This window comes from Felis catus, chromosome E3, assembly GCF_018350175.1.
Source record: "Felis catus isolate Fca126 chromosome E3, F.catus_Fca126_mat1.0, whole genome shotgun sequence".
In the NCBI taxonomy this organism is placed as follows: Eukaryota; Metazoa; Chordata; class Mammalia; order Carnivora; family Felidae; genus Felis; species Felis catus.
The window spans coordinates 5989301-6010372 of record NC_058383.1 but is presented as its reverse complement, the minus strand read 5'-3'; the positions used below and the strand labels follow the sequence as shown (position 1 = coordinate 6010372).

Genomic DNA, 21072 nt, shown 5'->3' with positions numbered 1-21072 from the left:
CAAGTGACATATCATTCATTGGTACCATTGAAAATGTTAACGTTTACAAGCATACAAGCAAATTTAGTTATTGTGCAGAATAGGTTGGGGGTATCTTATTTTTTTCATAGGAGAATGTACTTTACTTTCTGACAACCTGGAGTCAGTGTTAAGGGGCACCTGGGTGGCTCAGTTAGTTAAGCGTCCGACTTCGGCTCGGGTCATGATCTCACAGTTTGTGAGTTCAAGCTGTCTCCTGTCAGCATGGAGCCCGCTTCAGATCCTCTGTCCCCTTCTCTCTATGTCCCTCCCCACCCTTTTGAAAATAAACTTAATAGCAAAAAAATGTTTAAAGGACTTAGTATTAATAAATTAATAATATATATGTATATGTGTGGTTTTTCGGGTGTTAATATTCAGGGAAGCTGGTGAAGAGAATACAGGAACTCTGTAGTATCTTTGCAACATTTCTGTAAGTCTACAGTTACTCAAAAATAAAAAGTTAATTAAAAAAGAAATGATTCTGCATCTCCATTAGGATGGCTAAAAGACAATCAAATACTGTCACAGATGCCAAACACATAGAAACTTCACATCAACAGGTGGGAAGGTCAACTGGTATACCACTTTGGGAAAGAGTTATTTCAGCAGGATCGACTGAAGTCATTGATGCTGTATGACCCAATGATTCCAAACCTGGGTGTACATCCAACACAAATGACTGCTTATGTTCATGGAAAGACCTGTACGTGAAGGTCCATGCAGCAGAATGCTTTCTCTTTTTAATGTGTATTTTTGAAAGAGAGACAGAGCATGAGCAGGGGAGGGACAGAGAGGACACAGAATCCAAAGCAGGCTCCAGGCTCTGAGCTGTCAGCACAGAACCCGACTCGGGGCTCAGACCCACGAACCACAGGATCATGAGCTGAGCGGAAGTCAGATGCTTAACCTACTGAGCCACGCAGGCACCCCTCTTTTATACGAAGTTTGAAACCATGGAAGACAAATCTTAGGCAACAACAGTCAGAATAGTGGTTTCCTTAGGGCTGCCGGATAGGAAGGAACATGAGGGGTCCCTCTGGGGTGACAGAATGCTCTACATCCTGATCTGGTGGTGGTTACACGGGGCACATGCACACACATTCACTGAGCTGTGAGCGTAGATCTGTCCACTTTATCAGAAGTTATATCTCAATAAAAAAGCAGAAACAAAGAGGGAAGAGAAAGAGGAAGAACAGACAAGGCCCTGAATCGTGTGAACGATGCCTCTGGTGTCTCATGTCTCCACGTCGAAGGCGTCAGCTTTACTGACCTCTGAGGGACAGTGAAATTCCCTCTTCGATGTGATGAGTCCCTACCTCTCACGCCCACCTCCCAACAAAGTACCGACAATAGCACGTTAGGCTTGTAAAACTTGAAAGGAGATGGATTAATATATCAAGGCCACAGAAATGAGTATTTAAAACACGAAGTGCACCCAAACATCAGTCTGAGGCTAAAAATCGAGTCTGACTTTCTTGAACACCGATGTTAAGAGCCTGGGTAGCTCCCTTTCATGAAAGGGCCGTTTAAATATTGCATGCCGGGCCCCGTCTCCCCGGGATGCGCTGAGCCACGTTTCATCTTCTGTTTCCATCAAAGGCGGGATGGCTTCATCACAGATTCAGAGCGTGCCGTTGTCAGCCCCCTGGGCCAGCCCACAGAATTAGCATTTTCTGCATGCAACTGATGAGACCTGGAACGAAATAAGGCGGACGTGCTCAAGAGAGAAATGAAAGCTCCGGCCGCCGAGGGCTGCAACTTTGTAGGAGAGGGTGGTCCCTGCGGTGGGTGCAGTCAGGGGAGGCCTCTTGGAGGAGGTGGAGATTGAGATGGGACCCCGTTGACTGCTGCTGCTACTCCTACTAGTATATGGGGGTCTTAATTGGAATTCTGCCTAGAAGTAGACCCTGAGACAAGGATTCAAGCGCATGCTGTTTATTCAGGAAGCCCACGGAACATCGGTGGAAGAGAGGGGAAGTGAGATGAGGAAGAGAAGGCAGCCAGCAGAGGGGGTGACGCCAAGCCGGCCTCCCCCCAGGGACAACTGGAGCTTCACCCCACTGAGGACTCTGGGAAGCGCTATGAAACACGCACCTGGATACCCAGACCCAAGTGTGAGGGGGCTGGTGTTCACACGTGGTTGGCGGGAGGCTGTTGGAATAGGGGTGGCTGTATGTCCCTGTCTATTGTGCCATGGGCACCATCAGAGCTTCCAGGAAAGCCACAGGCAGAGGGACGCAGATGGTGCCGGGTGGAAGGTGCCAGCTGCAGGACGTCCCAGCGCTGTGTGCTCATCACGGACCGGGCGCTGGGCAAAGTGCTCTACCTGCACATCTCATTTGGTCCTTGCAGCAGTCCACGTGGAGGCATTCGCGAGGAAACTGAGTTCCGGAGAGGGTGTGGAGTTAGCCCAGGTCGGAGTGCAGGGAATGACCCAGAGTCTGTGTTAGCCACTGGCAGGTGTGGGCCGGCCACCTGTGAGGCTCCATCCGTATCCACAGCTGTTCCGCCTCACCCGGCCCCTCCCTCCTCCAGACCTGAAATGTCCCCAGGACAGAGTTTGAATCCTGATCAAGGAAAATGTGTCCTGTATCTTCAAGGAGAAACACACTCTTGGGTCTCAAAAAAGCCAGTGGCAGGAAAGACAGAACTCAAGTGTCCACCAGCAGATGGATAAACACAGTGGAGTACATCCGTACAACGGGTTCAGACATAAAAATTCAGACATAAAAATGGATGAAGAACTGGGGGTGCCTGGGTGGCTCAGTCGGTTGGGCGTCCGACTTCAGCTCAGGTCATGATCTCACAGCTCGTGAGTTCAAGCCCCGCGTCGGGCTCTGTGCTGACAGCTCAGAGCCTGGAGCCTGCTTCGGAGTCTGTGTCTCCCTCTCTCTCTCTGTCCCTCTCCCCACTCACACTCTGTCTCTCCATCTCTTAAAAAATAAATAAACATTAAAAAAATTTTTTTTAAATGAATGAAGAACTTACTGACACGTGCTACGACATAAATGAATCTTGAGGACATTGTACGAGGTGAAAGAAGACAGACACAAAAGACCGTGTACCCTGTGATTCCGCTTATGTAAAGTATCTGGAATAGGCAAATTCGTAGAGACAGAAAGTAGATCAGAGGTTACCGGGAGGCTGGGGGAAGGAGGGTGGGGGGGTGTCGGTTACTGGCTAACGGATACAGAGTTTCTGTCTGGAGTCATGAAAAAGCTTTGGAAATAAATAGTGGTGATGGTTGCATAGCATTGTGGGTACACTTCATGCCACTGAATTATACACCTACACATGATTAGAATGGCAATTTTTACGTGATCTGTATTTTATCACAATTTAAAAAATTTTACATAATATGCTAGAGATCACTGGCTCGTCTGCTTTGAGTGGGTGTAGTGTGGAGTATGTGACTTATATCTCAATAAAGCTATTTAAAAAGTCCAGTGGCAGGGGCGCCTGGGTGGCTCAGTCAGTTAAGCGTCCGACTCTTGCTATTGGCTCAGGTCACGATCTCACAGTTCGTGGGATGGAGCCCCACGTCAGGTTCTGCGCTGACGGCGTGGAGCCCGCTTGGGATTCCCTTTCTCCTCTCGCTTTGCCTCTATCCCACTCTCCGTCTCTCAAAAAAAAGAAAAAAAAAAATCCAGGGGAAGGTGTCAATCCAGAGTCAGGCCTTCAACCCCTGCCTCCTCTGGCTTCTACTACCATTTGTGGAAGAAAACGCAGGTCCTGTTGGAGGGGGAAGGTCATGCCGGTGGTCACACACCCACATGACCAGTGGCTGATCAGGCAAACGGTGGGACTCACAGAGGATCCCCTGAGGGTCAGGGCCATGGAGGGAGGCGAGTGAAGGCTGTTCCCGAAAGCCACATCCTTGGAGGTCACTGCAGAGCCCCGGACACAAGGCTGGGGACCCTGGTCCAGGAAAGAGTCAATAATTGAGAGGTTGCACCTAGCCGTGGGCTTTGGGATGACTGACTCACTGTAGCATGACCCTCTGCTCAGCGAGGACCGCTCAAAACAGTTTTTTTTTTAAGCAAAAATTTTTAATAAAAACTCTATAAAAAAGCTTGTCCTGTTTTCTGGTTATATAAAAATACCTGATAATTGTAAAGAAAATTGCAAAAACATAGACAATTATAAGGAAGAAAAACCACCTACATTCGATCACAAACATTTTGGAGACCAACTTCTCACGAAAATCTCTTTAAATATTTACACATATTGGTGAGGATGCGGAGAAAGGGGAACACTTTTGCACTGTTGGTGGGAATGCAAACTGGTGCAGCCACTCTGGAGAACAGTGTGGAGGTTCCTCAAAAAATTAAAAATAAAACTACCCTACGACCCAGCAATTGTACTACTAGGTATTTATCTGAGGGATACAGGTGTGCTGTTTCGAAGGGGCACATGAACCCCCATGTTTATAACAGCGCTTACCAACAATAGCCAAAGTATGGAAAGAGCCCAAATGTACATTGACTGAGGAATGGATAAAGAAGATGTGGTCTATATGTACAATGGAGTATTACTCGGGAATCAAAAAGAATGAAATCTTGCCATTTGCAACTACGTGGATGGAACTGGAGGGTATTATGCTAAACTAAATAAGTCAGTCTGAGAAAAACAAACATGTGATCTCACACGTGGAATTTAAGAAACAAAACAGATGAACATAGCGGAAGGGAAGCAAAAATAAGATAAAAACAGGGAGGGAGACAAACCATAAGAGACTCTTACATACAGAGAATAAACTGAGGGTTGCTGGTGGAGTATTGGGTGGGGGATGGGCCAAATGGGTGATGGTACTAAGAGGGTACTTGTTGGGATGAGCCCTGGGTGTTATATGTAAGTGATGAATCACTAAATTCTATGCCTGAAATCATAATTACATTATATGTTAACTAACTTGGATTTAAATTAAAAAATAAATTAATTAATTTTTAAAAACCAAACATTTACACACAGACACACAGCACACTGAATCATGGGAAACTTTTCTTTGGCTTATCTTCTCTCTCTCTCTCCCCCATTCCTTCCCTCCCTGCCTTCCCTCATCTCTGACCAATGTCAACAGCCTGGCATACATCTCAACCCATCCGTTCTCTGTTCATATTACCTTGAACAAACATATAGCTATATATCTCATTATCTGTTGCTGCATAATGAGCTATCCTAAGCTAAGTGGCATGAAACACAAATGTTTTAGAAAGCTCACGGTGTCTGTGGGTCTGGAATCCAGGCAGGGCACATGCTGCACTCCACACGTCTGGGGCCTCAGCTGGAAAGACTCCTACAGCGACAGGGGACTGGATTGTCTGGAGGTTTCTCCACTCACGCAGCCACTGTCTGAACTGGGATGTCTTGAAGGCTGGGCCCACCTGGAAGTGATGTTCCCGAAGTGCCTAAACGTGACCTTGCGTGTGGCGTGGGCATCCTCACAGCATAGCAGCCAATTTGCGCACGGAGTGTCCCAAAAGGAACTGGTCTGGAGAGGAAGGGTTTCAAGAGTCTCCGAGTCATAGGCTTCCCTTTCCCCTCCGTTTTATCAGTTAAAAGTGAGTCACAAGGCCAGCCTAGGTTCAAGGGCAAGAGAATTAGACCCTCCCAGCCTTTGGTAAGGGAGTATCGAGGTCACACTGCAGGAGAGCTGGCAGGGAGGAAATGAGGTTTCAGCCATCTCTGGAGCATAGACTCATCCTCACTGTAAGGGTATCTATGACCACACACACACAATCTTAAATGTAAGATCATGCTGCAAATCCTCTTCTGGCTCCGTCCTTCTTCGTGCTAAGACTTGGAGTGAGTCACGTGGTGAAGCTTCATCCGCTGCTCCTGTGGCCGCATTGATATAGCGCATGCATTCAGCTACTCGAGGGCAGCGTCTTGGCTGAGAATGAGCTGACCCCGTGCCGCTTGTACAAGCATGGAACTTACACTTGGCCCTGACCACAGAGCATGGAAATCTGTGTCCCTTGGCTCACCCTGTTTGGGCATCAGACCAAAGTGGAGAAAGCCCAGAGCTCTGGGGGCAGTTCAACCAACTGGTAGACCAACGACATGGGAGGAAGCACACAGCCTCTAGAATTTGTTGCTGATGTTTAAAGAATAGCAGTGGTAGTAAGAAACAGACATATTATGAAGCTAATGAAATTCAGGCTTCAGCTCCCTCCCTTGCAAGGGCCCGTTCCAATACCTGCGTCTTTCTTTCTTTTTAATTTTGTTTTAACATTTATTTATTTTTGAGAGACAGAGACAGAGCATGAGCAGGGGAGGGGCAGAGAGAGAGGGAGACACAGAATCTGAAGCAGGTTGCAAAGAGCCCGATATGGGGCTCAAACCCACGAGAACCGTGAGATCACGACCTGAGCTGAAGTCGGACGCTCGGCCAACTGAGCCACCCAGGTGTCCCTCCAATGCCTGCTTCTAATGCTTTTGTGATAGTTTTGCATTCTCTTCTTAGCCCCCAAATCATAGGTGCTTCAGAGCCTGCAAAACCTAGACCCTGCCCTGCCCTGCCCTGAGAAGTGCGATCCCAAAATTGTACTTAGAGTGGGGTGCCAAGCCTGTAACTTCAGAAATTTTCTAGCAATTCCCAAAGGACAGTGGTGGAGAAACCCCCAGCTGCATTTTTAGTTGTTGAGTCTTTGCTCGTTCTTATTTCCGTCAGGGGCACAAAGTTTCACAAAGGGAAAGAAGTGGGGAAATGGGAAATGTATTTGCATGCTATCAGATTATTAAAAATAAATACTTATCACACTGTATTCGCTTCCCAAGTCCAAATGCAAATGCGGGCGGAGATCCAGCCTTTGGAAAAGAGCCCTCTTTAAAAAAGGCAATTTTAAGATTTCATTTTCAACAGTGTCTTTTATTGTCAAGCCCTTTGGCAAAAAGTTGACAAGCAAGCCAAACCTGTAATGGGTGCAGTGACAAGTGGCATGTTAATTCATGGGCTCTCGTTCAGACCGAGAAAGTCACAATCTTGGACATTCCCAGTACGCCAGAAATCAACATACCAACCTACTGTGCTCCAAGCTGTGTCCTGATAGAAACAGACTCAGCAGGGCTCCTGGGTGGCTCAGTCGGTTAAGCATCCGACCTCGGCTCGGGTCATGATCTGGCAGTTTGTGAGTTTGAGCCCCGCATCGGGCTCTGTGCTGACAGCTCAGCCTTGAGCCAGCTTCAGATTCTGTGTCTCCCTCTCTCTGTGCTCCTCCCCTGCTCACGCTCTATCTCAAAAACAAATAAACATTGAAAAAATTGAAAAAAAAAAAAAAGAAAAAAGAAACAGACTCAGTGGATGTGGCTGATGCAAGCAGGAAAGGAGGTCACTAAAAGGAGGTTGAGTGGCTCCAGGATCACAGGCAGGATTTGAGGAAGCTGGTCCAGAGTCAGTCACAGGCCTGACATGGTGAGGCCCCTGCTGCTGGGCTCTAAAAAATCCAGTGGGTTGGGCTTCACTTCAACACTTGATAGAGGTCACTAGTCAATGTGTGTGGCCACTGGTACCACGGCAGCTGGTGTTACCACCAATGCAGAAACATCCCTACTTGTCCAATCACCAGCTCAGAAAGCACAGATTGGGCCGGGTGCCTCGGATTCATCAATCCTAGATTTCACGAGTACAGGCTAGCTGCAAGGGAAGCTGGGAAAGTGACACTCAGGATTTTTTTTTTTTCTTTTTGGTTTATGTGGGAGGCAGGCTTTAAAACCATAGGAGTGGACAGGAGATTTGAACAGACCTTTCACAAAAGCAAATGCATGAATAGCCAACAAGCACATGAAAAGATGGTCAACATCATTAGCTGCCAGGGAATTGCAAACTAAAACCACAGTGAGATGCTACTGTACACCCACTAGAGTGGCTAAAATTTAACACTGACAACACCAAATGTTGACAAGGATCTGGGGCAACTAGAACTCTTATACCTTGTCGGCCAGAACGTGAAATGCTACAACCACTTTGGAAAACAGTTTGGGAGTCTCTTATTAAGTTAATTATACACTTATTGTACAACTCAGTGATTCCACTCCTAGGTATTTACCCAAAAGAAAACATATGTCCACACAAAGACTCATACACAAAGGTTCATGAAAGCTTATTCATAATAACCCAAATCAGACAATGTTCGAATGTCCATCAACAAATGAACAGACTGACAAATTACAAATTGTGATACATCCGTGAAATGGAATACTAGTGAGTCTTAAAAAGGAATACAACAACATGGGTGAATCTAAAAACATCGAGGTGAGTGAAAGAAGCCAACCTACTAAGAGCACTTGTAGTCTAATTCTTTTATTACACTTTAGGAAAGAAACTCTATTCCATTTGGACAGCAGACCAATGGTTACCTGTAGTTTGCAGTGAGGGTGTGTTTAGTGGGAAGAGGTTCTTACATATATATATATATATATATATATATATATATATATATATATATATACACACACACACATACACACACACACACACGATGTATATGTATATATATGTATATATATATATGTATATATGTATATATGAGTCCCTGTGATGAGTCTTATACATCAAATATGGGGACTCATATTGGTTCATTCTTCATCATAATCCTTAAGATTCACCAATGAGAAAATGGAGACTCTTTGTCACTTACCACAACTAATAAAATATTAAATTATTAAATTGCAAATAATGACGTATTTACTCAACCAACATTTATGGAGTGCCTACTGTGAACAAGGCTATGTGCCAGGATTCTGAGCTCCCACATCCAGCAACTCAGAGCTGGTGAGTAAGGGCCTTAGCGGATAGCAGCGATCCAACGGGGAGGGATGTGTGGGTGTGGAAACAGGGCTGCGCAGATGAGGGGAGCCTCCTTGAGTCTTGAAGCTTAAGTGGGAGGGATTTATGGATTTGGGAAGATGAGAATGTGGGGGGGGGGGAAGACTTCCAGCTGTTTAGAACTATGGGCCCAGGCACAGCTTTCCCATGGATGGGGATGGTGTGGGCAGATGACTTCAGGTCACACAGGCTCAGAATTATTATGGCAGGAAATAGGGAGTCATAGCAGATGTTTGAGCAGCACAATGATGCGATCAAGGAGCAGATAGAGAAAGATCTTCCTTACAGTGGCATTCATCTGGAAAATTTCTTGCCCATTCTGGTCTAGCTGAGATGCCACCTCTTTAGAGAAATCATGAAAAAAAAAAAAGCGCAGGGCCCCATGTAGAGCATCCTCTAAGGCTTTATGGGCAATGTATCACATTGTATCACAATGTAAATACATCACAGTGTATCTCAGTCAAAAACAGTAACAGCATATATCAAGCACATATTACATGCCAGGCATCTGGCACACATTATTTAACTTAATGCCCCTAACGGCCAGTTGTGTTATCCTTCCCTTCTTGTGAATGAGGAAGCTAGATTATAAGAAGGTTAACTTCTTTCTATTCACAAGGCTGGTAAATGGCAGAGCCACGATTTGAAACCTGATCTGCCCGGTTTTGATTTCACAAAGCAACTTTTTGATTAGGAGAGCAAACTTTCCCTATTGGTCCTAGAGGGCTCACACATCAGGACCAACAGGCTTGCTGGGGAAGCTGGTCTGACCTGTTGTAGATGCCCCTGCCTGGTTCCTGGAGGGAGACGCAGCCGGGAGCTGTGTTTGCACCCCACGCCATGGACCAGGATTCCGTCTCCTGCCCTGGGGGCCCTCCCCCAGGCTCCTCCAAGCTGCTCTCCGCCCAGGACTGCTCTGTGCCGGCCACACCCTGAGGCTCCCTGCCCTCTGGCTTCTTGTCAGGTTTGGCAATGGGGAGCCCAGCAGGTGATAGAGTGGGGGCAGAGAGCGGGGTCTGGGATTTGTTTCTCAGCTCTTTATGGGCACTGTCAGCACCAGCTGGCTGCTCTTTGGACCAGGGCCATGGGTTCTGTCAGGTGGTTCCCTCCCCTCTGATCCCTCTGATGCCAGTCTCAGTGACCATGGCGGTGCCTGGCCCCCGCAGGCCTAGGGGCAGTCACAGAACCCAGGGCACCGCCTCAGCCTCACGGTTTTCCTCTCCCCCTGCTCACGCCTCTGATGAGTCTCTAGTCAGCTCTCTTCAAATTATCCTACTAATGCTACTGGTATCAACCCATTACTCCTTTTTTTTTTTAATGTTAATTTATTTACTTTGAGAAAGAGAGAGAGCAAGAAGGGGAGGGGCAGAGAGAGAAGGAAAGAGACAGAATCTCAAGCAGGCTCCGCACTTTTGGCACCAAAGCTGACGTGGGGCTCTGACTCACAAACCGTGACCCAACCTGAGCCAAGGCCAAGCATCACAGGCTTCACCGACCGAGCCACCCAGGCGCCCCTCAACCCATCACTCCTTTCTAACCACACTCAGCTCCTCCTCGTGTGGCCATTTGGTACATACGTGAGTCATTCACCTAAGCCAATCAGGCCCCGGCCGGGTTGGTCCCATCAGAGCCGAGCTCAGGACTCCGAGGGTTGTGGGAGGCTATTCTGCTCACTCCCCCCAACCTTCCCCACGGGAAGGAGGAGGTCTGCAGCCACGTGCCTCCTGCCAGGCCTCCTGGCAGCCGTGTTGTGACTGGGAGGGAAACCAGTGTGAGAAGGAAGCCGACAAGCCGAGGAAGGGAGATGAGGGAATGGCAGAGAACCGGGTCGGAGGCCGCTCGGAGAGCCCTGCCACAGAACCCTTCAGATTTGTAAGATGACAAAAGTTCTGGATGTTCAAGCTAGTCCGTATTGCATTTCCACCACTTGCAAAACACGGCCTCAAGAGACGTACCTACCCCCTCCTCCCCCCCCCCCCCCACGGATTCCACACTGCTCTTCTCCCATTTGCATGTGGCTCCTAGATGCGCCACCGATTAGATCACTTCTAGAATGAAACCCAGGGCTTATCTTGTGTAAGCAACCACCTTCATTTCAGGCCTGCGCAATCACTTTTATTCTTACCCCGGAGTCTGGAACCATCTTCCATTAACGTGTCAGCGTGGAGCTCCCTGAAATAAAGTACCGGGGCACAATTGTTGAGCTGGGCTAATTAAAGATGTGTATCATTGGTGGAATTGTCTCTTTGGAACCAAAAAATTAATTATGTTTCTTTGGCCTGGTGACCAGATGTGAAAAACAAACCAACAGATACACATAATTGTTTGCTATCTCCTCTTCCCCCAATAAATTCTCTCTCCAGAACTCATTTGCTTTTTTTCAGATTCTGTGGGTACCAGGTGGGGAACGTCCAATGGGATCTAAAGAAACTGATCTCACGCGGTCCGCGGTTTCTTGGAAACGTTCACTTTCCTCCGGGGACACGTGACGGGGGAGGAGAGGCAGGTGCGAAAACGGAAGGGCGGATGAGACTCAAAGGGCCCTGTCCCAAGGAGGGTCCGTAACTCTGCGGATCAGGAATGTGCCTGTTTCTTTGTTTGTTGGTTTCTGTGCGAGGACCCAGGTGGCAGCGACCTGTTCTTCTGAAGAGAAACAGCTTCCAGAAAGGTCCTCAAGGGACTTCTCCCTCGTCCTCCCTCATCTCCTCCAGGTGCAGGTGGCCGGTGTGAGCTAGACTGAGCATGTATTCTGCAAATGGTAGAAAACCCAGTTGCGGGCCTGGCCATTTCCAGAGTCAGGGGAACAGTCCACGAGTCTTTACTTCTGACGTCAGTGGTACCCAAGACCACCCTCAGGTTTGGTTAATTCACTGAGAGGACTCACAGAATTCGCCAAGAGCTGTTACACACAAGGTCAAGGTTTATTACAGTGGAAGAATACAGATGAAGATCAGGACAAGGAAAAGGCTCATGGGGCAGAGGAGAGAAAAGATGCAAACACAGAGTTTCCAGCTGTCACCTATCAGTGGAGTCAAGGGCAGTGCAGATGTCTCCCAGTGACATGTGACAATATGCATGAGCAGGGAAGCCCCCCAGCCTCGGTGTCCAGAGTCTTATATTTTTATTTTTATTATTTTAGAAAGAGAAAGAGAGAGAGCACGCAGATGGGAGAGAGGGGCAGAGGGGAAGACAGAGAGAGAGAGAGAGAGAGAGAGAGAGAGAGAGAGAGAGAGAAGCCCAGCACAGAGCTCGACACAGGGCTGGATCCCACGGCCCTGGGATCATGACCTGAGTCAAAATCAAGGGTTGAATGCTCAACCGACTGAGCCACCCAGGCGCCCCCAGGGTCTTTACTGGGGATCCATAACACAGACATGGTTGACTCCCTGTATGGCTGACCTCAGTCTCCAGCCCTTCTGGAGGTCAAGGTGACCATTGTGACCCAAAGCCCCCATCCTAAATCATATTACTAGACTGTCTGCCATTGCCCAAGGCCTCCAAGTAAGCAAAGACACTCTTATCAGGTGGAGCATTCCAAGGGCTCAGCGGATCTTTGCACACATAGCCAGGTGGTCACCCCCCAGATGAAAACACGGAACGCCTTGTCTCTTTCTATCTGTCCAACAGAATCCCACCCAGCTGGAGAGGTGACCACCGGTCTGTCTCCTCCTGGAAGACCTCAGAGACCTTCAACAGTTTGGATCCCCCCCCATCCCCCACAGCCTCCCCAGAGGGCAGCCGACACATAGGATTAGCTGCAAAAGCACTGGGAAATCTGCACACAAGTTACCCCCCCCAAACCCCAGCTCAGCCCCCCAACAGACTCTCCCTCCAGGGTTTCAAAGAGCCTGCAAGGGCCAGGCTGAATCAACCTGACTTGGCAAATGGGTAACAAGAGTATCTCCCCAGAGTCATTTGAGCACTGAGCAGCCAAAATGTCCTGGGTATCTGTTTCTCAGCCTTTTTACCCAATTCCGGACTGGTTCCTACAAGGTGGGGTTAAAGGACTGTTACAGAAGCCATGTCCTAGGGAGTAATCAGGGTTTTAGAATTTTACGGGACGGGGCGGGGGGGGGGGTGGTGGTTCTTACAAGGAGGCAGCCTGGATCAAACCCCTCCTTTACAGGAGAAGGAATGGCTCCAGGAGGGGGCAGGCTTGCTTTTTAATCCACCTGCCCCCCCCCCCACCCCAAGCCACCACCACTCTGTCTGCTTCAGGTAGAACCAGTAGTTCAAGGGCTTTACAATTAAAGTAATGAATGTCATTCCGTGGGCCTTCTGCAAAATTGCCAGCTTAGAAAGGCTAAAGTCAGATCTTGTCTGATCACATTTTAAGCTCTGTGATTAACCAACAACACGGCTGGAAGCCACACAAAGTGCAAGAAATGCTCTCAGCCAGCACAAAGCTTTCGCCGACGTTAGTGGCTGAGACGTGGGGAGGCCGCCAAGACTGGGCACTGCCTGACTTCAAGAAGAAAGGGCAAGACTGCCGAATCACAAAAGAGCCCCCAGATCACCGAGTTCGTGGAAACAGACACCCCACCAATGGCAGCTTCCACACGCACACAGCAGGCACCGTGATATCTTTTATGGCTTTGCCGAGTCTTTCGCTTTGCTACCAGAAGCGTGCTCTTTAGGTCTGTGTCCAATTTACGGATGCACGCGTATAATTACACCCGTATTATATGACTGCACATAAAAGCTGGTGCCTGTGGAATCTTATTAGTTTTCACTCTGGTAAATCACCATCTTAGCTCAACTCAACAAAGAAGTGGCTTGTCCGGCCGACAGGTTCGCCCGCCAGAGCGCTCCCTGATTACGATACACACTCAAGGGCTCATTAGGAACTAAATTACATCCCAGTCATTGAGGGAGCTGACTTCTTGCTTTGCAAGGAAGCGCCCTGGTTGGATGAAGGAGCGTTGTTGTATCATTCATTCCTTCCTTCACTCACCCACTCACTCGTGCGTGCATTCATTCAAAGTACCACACTGCACATGCTCAGTGATTGGCCACGGCCTCCTTGGTCATCTGTGCAAGCTAACTTGCACTAACTATGAGGTACTGCCCTGTAACCTTTCAGTGAAGGACGAGTTGGAGAATATGGCACCACACATCCTGAGAGTTGCTCCGAGGGACACCCAGGCTGTTGCGTGGAACCCAGGAGCATCTCTGTGTCACCTCCACACCCAGGATCCCTCACGGGAACGGCTGGGGCTGTCCATCCTGTCTCCGCTGACTCTTCTTCTTATGGCTCTGGCCCCTCGTCTCTTGGCCAGACCAGTGCGACAGCAAATCTTCCTATCTCCCCCTGAGCACCGCCTCCTGCAGCCCCCACCCCACAACAGTGAACTGTCCCCAGGATGGCACATCCCACTTTCTAGTTCTCACTTTAGATCGTGGCCTGCCCTTGCTGAAAGCCCTCAGGTGGCTCCCTATTGCCCCCAGGTAACCTCCAGACTCCGGATGACCCGGGTTCTCGCTCTTTCTGTTCTCATCCCATCTCCCTGCCTCTGTGGGCACAAAGCCCTCTGGTGCCCCCGTCCCCAAGTGCTCACTACTCCCTGGGTCCCGGGCTCCTTCCCGAGGCTGCTTCCTCTGCCCTGAGTGCCCTTCCCCGAGACAACTCACCTCTCCTCTCCCTTCCAGACTCAGCTCATGCACCCCTCCTCTATGATGCCTTCCTGATGTGAGTGAGGATGTGGAACAAAGTCTCATTCGAAGGGTGGCAGGGAGCACGGGAACTCAAGAGGAGAGACTGAAATGCCAACCAGAGGCCAGACCGTATGTGAAGACAGAACTTGAACCCCCCCGCAGCAACGGGCCCCAGACGGCCAGGACTTCATCGGCTGGCCGCTTCGCTCGTTTTTGTTCCTGATTCCAACTTAGGACAAACCAGAGAAAGCCAAATACGGCCCCCTAACCGATCACATAGAATGTCCCACTTCTAGGGAGCCCGCCTCCAGCTTCCTCAGGCCCCCCAGCCAGGGCAAGTCTGAGTCTTCCCTGTGGCCCCTTGTAAAACTCCACCACCCCGCTGCCCGCCTTTGCATCTCTGCCAAACACGAATGACGGGTTTATTTGCTTTAGGAGGCTCTGAATAAATAGCCGTGACTGGTCCTCATTTGGGGGGGCCTTCATTTTTGTCCACACTGACCCCCCCCCTTCTCCTCCCTGAGCACGAGGCCTCACCCTCCACAGCTCACCCCTGCCACTGGTGTCTCCTAGCTGGGTTAGGGTCGCCTGTGAGCGCCCAGCACGGGGCCCGCACAGCGAGTGCTGGTGGATGGAGGGAGTGAATGAAGGCATCGATGACGCGGACGTTGACGGGCTGGGCGTCACAGTGCCGGCACGCACAGAGGCCTTGCCCTGCACCCGCGTGGGTATCAGGCCAGTGAGGACCAAAACCTGTACTGCCCCGGCCTCTAACTTCAAGAAACAGGCATTTGAATGCTTCTCTGTAGCACTTGGCACCACTGTGCATTTACATGTGTGATTCCTGAGGGTAACTCCCCTCCTCCAGGCCGTGTGCTTCTTGACCGTGTGCTTCAAGGACGTGGCTGTGTCGTTGGTGATATTTGGTATCTTTATGGGTACTTGGCACGTAGTGGGTACTTACTAAAATTTTTTTAAAGTTTATTTTGAGAGAGACAGAGACAGCACAAGTGGAGGAAAGGCAGTAAGAGACAGAGAGAGAGAGAGAGAGAGAGAGAGAGAGAGAGAGAGAGAGAGAGAGAGAGAGAGAATCCCAAGCAGGCTCCATGCTGCCAGCACAGAGCCCAATGTGGGGCTCGAACCCACAAAGCTGTCAGATCATAACCTGAGCCAAAACCAAGAGTCGGACGCTTAACCAACTGAGCCACCCAGGTGCCCCTAGTAGGTATTTATTAAATGTTACAGGAAGGGGACACCTGGGTGTCCAACTCTTGATTTCAGCTCAGGTCACGATCTCACAGTTTGTTAGTTGGAGCCCCATGTGGGGCTCTGTGTTGGCAGTTTGGAGCCTGCCTGGGATTCTCTCTCTCTCTCTCTCTCTCTGCCCCCCCCCCCGCTCTCCCTCTTTCAAAATAAATAAATTAACATTTAAAAAAAATTTTGTAGGGGCGCCTGGGTGGCGCAGTCGGTTAAGCGTCCGACTTCAGCCAGGTCACGATCTCGCGGTCCGTGGGTTCGAGCCCCGCGTCGGGCTCTGGGCTGATGGCTCAGAGCCTGGAGCCTGTTTCCGATTCTGTGTCTCCCTCTCTCTCTGCCCCTCCCCCGTTCATGCTCTGTCTCTCTGTGTCCCAAAAATAAATAAACGTTGAAAAAAAAAATTAAAAAAAAATTTTGTAAAATTTTTAACATTTTTTTTTGAGAGACAGAGTGTGAGTGGGGGAGGGATAGAGAGAGAGGGGGAGACCCAGAATCTGAAGCAGGCTCCAGACTCTGAGCCGTCAGTGCAGAGCCCGACACGGGGCTCGAACTCACAAACTGCAAGATCATGACCCGAGCCGAAGTCAGCCCCTTAACCGACTGAGCCACCCAGCTGCCCCATCTAAAAAAGTTTTTAATGTTACAGGAAGGAAGGGAGGAAGGGAGGAAGGGAGGAAGGGAGGAAGGGAGGAAGGGAAGGAGAGAAGGAGGAAGGCTGGCAGAATCTTGGGTCTCCTGGGGTCCCCCTCTCCCCTCCACCTTTACCATCTTCAAGACTCTCCCCTCCTCCCTGGTTTCTTCCGGCTTCTGCCAGACACACGATGAAGGTCAACGCAGGACAGTTGTGAGGATTCCAAATGAATTTGCCGGAGGCTAACACGTTTCTGAGCATCTTTAAATGGGGTTTTAATCCCACCACTGACCCAAATTCCCAGGCCAGTGCCGCCAGGAGAGCCCGGCCACACGCCCCTAAGGAGGGCACGATCCCCGGGCAGGTGTGCCTGACCCCGGTGAAGGCGGCAGGGAGGGTGCACCTTCTCGAAGGCTGGGAGCCTCTACTGCAAACACCACCAAATGCTAGGCACCACAAATTATTCTGTGATTTCTACAGGAACCATAAATATTACATAGCACATTTCCTCAGTTCTACAAGCACAGGAAGCAGGTGCTACATGCCCTCCAACACGGTAATTAGGAGGACTCAGCCAGAGGACCAGCTTGCGCTATAAAAACACCGCCACTTGCTGTCTCCAGGCCTGTCATTAGGAGAGACCACAGTGAGAAGAATCCAGATTCAGAGAACGTCCGGAGTTGACTTGTGGGTTATCTCATAAGAGCTCCAGATTTTATTTTAGCTCCAGTGCTATCTGAGACTGATAACGGCCCCACCAAATCCAAATGAAATACATATTTTAGGGATTTTAATCTAAGCAATACCAGCAAATGTGCCACTTTGGGGATGAATTATTTATTTGTTTGAGGCTAAGAGAAAATCCACACAAGCAGACCAAGGCCCCGAAATAGCGGAAAGTAAATTAAAGCGGCAGCCTGTGGCCGGCTTAATGGGCAGACAGCCCCTCACCGCCCTTAAGTGTCACCAGAAATGAACTAGATGGGCCCCACCCGGGAAATGTTTAAAGATGCGCTGGTCTCAGACTTTGCTTTTCCACACGTTCTTGGAAGCATTGGTCTCTGAAGAGCATATTGAAATGTTTAGGTTCCAAGGCCCCATCTGGAACACAAAGGTCTAGGGGGAATATTGAATCAATCCACCTTCTCATTCTGGGCTTTCTTGCCCACGTCGTTTGCAGAATTGTGTTTGAGGGTTGTAAAGGCATTACGAGTTTCACAGATGGGGGTGCCAGGCGGAGCGTGCGTCTCCACCCCAAACCCCTCGGGGGTGAGGTGAGGGTCCGAGTCAGCATCCAGACGGGTCCCAATTCATTGTTAATAAGCACCCCTGTCCAAAGAACACAAAGGCTGGGATCTGTTGTGTCCAACAGAAGTCTCTGCCCAGTGGGATGTTCTCGATCTACGCTGCCCAGTTATAGTGGTCACTGGCCCCAAATGTTGTTAGAGTGACCAAGGAGCTGAATGCTTCATTTAAAATTTTTGTTTGTTTTGTATTCATTTAAATGTTAAAGTAGATGCTTGACACAGTTCTTGGAAAACCCTCAAGGATGTTTGGAACAACTTGGACATTTGAATCTGCTTAAAAAAAATTTTTTTTTAATGTTTACTTTTGAGAGAGAGAGAGAGAGAGAGAGAGAGAGAGAATGAGTGGGGGAGGTGCAGAGAGAGGAGGAGACACAGAATCTGAACAGGCTCCAGGCTCTGTGCTGTCAGAGCCCAACGCGGGGCTCGACCCCACGAACTGCAAGATCATGACCTGAGCAGAAGTCAGACGCTTAACCAACTGAGCCACCCAGGCGCCCCATGAATCTGTTTTTTTCAACCACAAATTTTATGAAGTCTAAATACAGATCAGGTGTTTCTGGTGAAAATTTAGGGGTCTGAATAGGGATATGCAGTAAGTAAAACATTTCATTAATAAATCTTACATTGATCATATGCTGGAATGATAAGCATTTTGGGTATTTTGGATTACATAAAATATAATATTAAAATCCTTCTCCTCTGCTGCATTTGCTGTTTTAAAATGGCTCTTAGAGAATTTAGATCACACGTGTGGCTGGTGTGATGGTTCTGGTGGCCGTGTTGATGGCCCGGCCTCAGCTGGGCACGCAGCACAGGGGTGATAAAGACTCAGCTCACATGGGGCTCGGGGTTGGAGGGACACGGACAAGCAAATGAAAAGCATGAGAATAGCAGGAAGGCAGGAATGCTCTGGAGAAATCCCCGTGCATGGAATCCTCTAGGACCATGTGTCTATGACCCTGCACAACTGTAGACAACAGACCTGTTGGGGGTCCCAGATGCTGCAGCCCACCCCCCCCAAATCAAGAGTAGAAAAGTCAACAACCAGGACCGAGGCAAAAAGTCCTGACACAGGGACCGCTGACACAGATGCCACCGAGGCCTCAGTGACCTCAACTTCAGAACACAAATCAGACCCCACGTCTGGCAGCAAGATCGCCATTTGGAGTGTCACGTATCCTGGGAAACCTGGACATCACCTGTGAGGTAGCCTCCCCCAACTCCCAATTCCCTTCCTGAACTGGCACTGCCCACGGCTGTCACCACACTGCTACCCTGGGTTAATGGCCTATGTTGCACCACGGGGCCCCAACCTTAATCAGGGGGAGGACCCCTTTGTAATGTCAGAAAAATCCACTTAGCCTGTGGATGGAGACACCAGTAGAGAACAGCTATTCGAATGAATTCAGGCACACTTTTTTTTTTAAAGTTATACCTCAGTTAGTTAGCATATAGTGCAACAATGATTTCAGGAGTAGATTCCTTAATGCCGCTTATCCATTTAGCCCATCCCCCCACCCACAACCCCTGCAGCAACCCTCAGTTTGTTCTCTATATTTAAGAGTCTCTCACGCTTTGCCCCCCCCCCGCTTTTATATTATTTTTGCTTCCCTTATGTTCATCTGTTCTGTATCTTAAATTCTACGTGAGTGAAGTCGTATATTTGTCTTTCTCTAATTTCACTTAGCATATTACACTCTAGTTCCACCCTCATTGTTGCAAATGGCAAGATTTCATTCTTTTTTATTGCTAATATTCCACTGTGTATATACACATATATCTCACCTCTTCTTTATCCATTCATCTGTTGATAGACATTTGGGCTCTTCCCATACATTGGCTATTGTCAATAGTGCCACCATAAACATTGGGGTGCAAAGGCACCCCACATTTTATTTATTTTTTTTAAAATTTTTTTTTCAATGTTTATTTATTTTTGGGACAGAGAGAGACAGAGCACGAACGGGGGAGGGGCAGAGAGAGAGGGAGACACAGATATCGGAAACAGGCTCCAGGCTCTGAGCCATCAGCCCAGAGCCTGACGCGGGGCTCGAACTCACGGACCGCGAGATCGCGACCTGACTGAAGTCGGACGCTTAACCGACTGCGCCACCCAGGCGCCCCGGCACCCCACATTTTAAAAAAGAATTTAAAAGTTATTTATCACACCATCTCCATGCATTTGAAAACTAATCCACTGTGGGGAGACTGTATCTATGCCAGCTGCAGAGTGGGAGTGAAGGGCAGATTCTCTACACTGGTAGGAACTCGGACGCATGCTGGGAACAGGAGTGGACAGGGAAGGGTGTGGGTGCCCTTGGGATCTTCAGGCCTTGAGTGCTGACACCAGCCTGGATTCAGGAGGGATTTTCTGCTCAGGAAAGAGGAGGTGAGTTTCCTGGGGAGGTGAGAGACCCATAGAAGAAGCAGGCCCTCAGGGCTGGATGAGCTGTGTGTGTGCAGCCCCCCCCCCCCCCTCCCAGGCAGTGATACTCAGAGAGGAGGCAGGACCACATGGTGAAGACTGACTTTCCCTGTGTCTTCGTTTGGGCCTCTAGAAGCTGACTCAGAGACAAGGATTTGAGGACAAGTGGCTTATTTGGGAGGGAAGGGTATGGGGTGGGAGAGTGAGATACAGGAAGTAATCCCGTGGGGACACCCCAGGACTCGGGCGGAGCACCACCTCCCAGTCACCCCATCAGCGTGCAATGCCCTCTGGTGGGGTTTTATACGCGACATTAATCATCTATTGCGGCATTAAAAAGTCATCCCAACACTTGGCTTAAAACAAGAGTACTTACGAGGCGCCTGGGTGGCTCGGTGGGTTAAGCATCCGACTCTTGGTTTCGGCTCAGGTCATGATCTCACAGTCGGTGAGTTCGAGCCCCGTGTTGGGCTCTGCGCTAACAGTGCCGAGCCCGCTCGGGATTCTCCTTCTCCTTCTCTCTCTTCGCGGCCGCTTGCGCCCTCTCTCTCTCTCTCAAAAATAAATAAACATTACGCGCTGCCTTTGAGCCCCTGCCGCGCCTGCGCGTGGCGCCGGGTTCAGGCTGCACGCATGCGCTTGCGCATAACTGGACCCGCCAGGTCCTCCCCCCCCCCGGCGGCCCTTATAACCGTGAGCTACACGAGGACACCCGGCTGCGAGCGGGTGGGGGTCCTTGTGGAAGGGGCCCCGGGGAGACGTCCTATAGGCCCTGCTACTCCGTGTCCGCACGTTCCTGTTCCTTTTGTGGAAGTGCTGTCCTCTCCGTGATCATCGGGACCTGCGGGTTAACCGCGTCGTGGGGGGCCCCGAAGGGAGGGCAGTGAGGGGCCGGGAGCAGTTTGAGGACCGCGGTCTACTTGACAGGAGCTGGTCTCGGTCCTGAGGC

At 49.5% G+C, this 21072-nt stretch overlaps 1 long non-coding RNA gene and 1 other non-coding gene across 3 annotated transcripts; one reads left to right on the top strand and one right to left on the bottom strand.

Annotated features, from left to right (window-relative positions):
- Nucleotides 1-1389: 1389 nt before the first annotated feature.
- LOC123382589 lies at nt 1390-20559 on the bottom strand. Of its 2 annotated transcripts, none has more exons than XR_006591176.1 (2): nt 20500-20559; nt 1390-1714 (listed from the first exon to the last, which is right to left on the bottom strand). It is a non-coding gene; the product is annotated as an uncharacterized LOC123382589 (long non-coding RNA). The 2 variants fall into 2 exon arrangements; XR_006591175.1 differs by lacking the exon at nt 20500-20559 and adding an exon at nt 2116-2765.
- Nucleotides 20560-20699: 140 nt separating this feature from the next.
- Nucleotides 20700-20829, top strand: LOC111558323. Its single transcript, XR_002739044.2, has one exon. It is a non-coding gene; the product is annotated as a small nucleolar RNA SNORA76 (small nucleolar RNA).
- Nucleotides 20830-21072: the final 243 nt, after the last annotated feature.